The sequence below is a fragment of the Berghia stephanieae genome, chromosome 2 (genome assembly GCF_034508935.2).
Source record: "Berghia stephanieae isolate SIO BIC M18660-M18661 chromosome 2, UCSD_Bste_1.3, whole genome shotgun sequence".
In the NCBI taxonomy this organism is placed as follows: domain Eukaryota; kingdom Metazoa; phylum Mollusca; class Gastropoda; order Nudibranchia; family Aeolidiidae; genus Berghia; species Berghia stephanieae.
Window position 1 is genome coordinate 44,659,150 of NC_088361.1, and position 1,946 is coordinate 44,661,095.

Genomic DNA, 1,946 nt, shown 5'->3' on the forward strand with positions numbered 1-1,946 from the left:
AACGTGCTCAAAAACGCTCTACATGGGGACCCCAGCCAACAGCAACATTAAACACATGGGACGAGACATGACGCTTGTCAGGCGATATTACAAAATGTTCCTACAGAGTAGAATGCTGTTAACGGCCGGGTACTCATTTTACACCTGGTATGGTGAGAGACTGTGATTACAGAGCCTTTTCCAAGGACTCAACTATGCGCGGCTTAGGACGGGACTAATATCCTGCACCTTTCGGAGTGAAGGCGGGTGTCATACCACACCACTAGACCACATAGAGAGACTTGAACTGGTGGTCATTATGCAACCTCTCTGCTCAACGAATTGGAATTGCAACTGTGATGGCCATTCACAAACGTGTTATTTGATAAGAAACTTAAAGAAAACCAAATTATGAACATGGCAGCAGAGAAAAGATAGATAGATTAAAGAGGAGGTGCGCGAAAATGGGTCAATATAGTTGGACAGATTTAGTAAAAAAATAATAACAAGAAATAAAGTGGGTATAAATGTGCCGGAAGACAATAGAAAATACAAACTTCGCGAAAGCTTTTTATTCTCCATTGTCTTCTGGCACGTTTCTACTCACTTTGCAAAAAGTTTTTATTCTCTATAATTTATTGTCTTCTGGCAGTTTTCTACTCGCTTCATTTCTTGTTAGAATCAACATAAGTACCTGCTCCACTCACTTTTATGAATTAGGAAAAAAACCCAATGAATTCAGCCTTGTCCCTCTAAAAAACGTTAGCGAATTGACAAAACACAGTTTTTTATTTTGGCCAAAAAAGATTTACTGCAATTATTTTAGTCGATTAAGATAGTAAAAAAATACTAAAATAAAGATAGTCTCAAATATAAGTCAAGAGGGAGATGCCTAAATGAATCAATAAAATATATAATAAAATAATAGGAGTAAAAATGACTCTTATAAAAGACACAACAGAAAATAAATGCCTGAGGATGGCCAAAGGTCGAAACGTTGTTTACTTTGTGTTGTATCTTTTATCAGAGTCATTTTTACTCCCTTTATTTTACTATACATGTTCTCAAACCCGATGCTTCAAAGACGTAAGATAAATATATAGCGAGCTGACTCAAAGACATAATCGGCTTTGTCGTTTGTTAAATTTGTTATGAAATAAATAATATAGCCCTTTCTTTGCCTGAAATGAAGTGTTGCGCAGAGAGAAACAGATTTATGTTTGTATTTGTTTTTTATGTTTGTTTTTGTTTTTGTTTTTTGTTTGATTGATTTTTTTCTTTTGTTTGTTTGTTTGTTTTGTTTGTTTTTGTTGTTTCTGTGTTTTTTTTTTTTTTTGTTTTTTTTTTGTTTTGTTTTTTGTTTTTTTGTTTTGTTTTTTGGTTGTTTTGTTTTTGTTTGTTTTTTTTTTTTTTGTTTTTTTGTTTTTGTTTTTTTTGTTTTTTTTTTTGTTTTTTTTTTTTTTTGGGGGGGGGGGGGGGGGGGGGGGTTATGAACCCAAAACGAGCGATATCCATTTTAGAAATAAATGGTTTCACCTTGCTCATTACAACTGACAATGTTTCGTTCATTCTCCAAGCAAAAGAGTATGATATGGAACTATTCAGCAATTAAACGTTGTCTGCTGTTCCTTTTATTGTGGTCAAGTGGTATGGCTCTCGCCATCGGATCGGAAGGTCCAAGGTTCGAGACCCGCTCCGAGCAGTGCATAGTTGAGTCCTTGGAAAAGGCTCTTTACTCGCATTCTCTCGCCGTATTCAGGTGTAAAATGATTACCTGACCGCTAACAGCGTTGTCTCTGTCCAAAAAAAATGTAATTAATATCGCCTAACAGGCGTCAGTCTCATCCTTCATATTAAGTGTTGCTGTTGGCTAGGGAACCCTTGTAAAGCGCTTTCAGCAAGTTAAGTGGATATTGCCCTATATAAATGTTCTATTTAATTTATTGTTTGTTTGTTTGTTTGGGGGG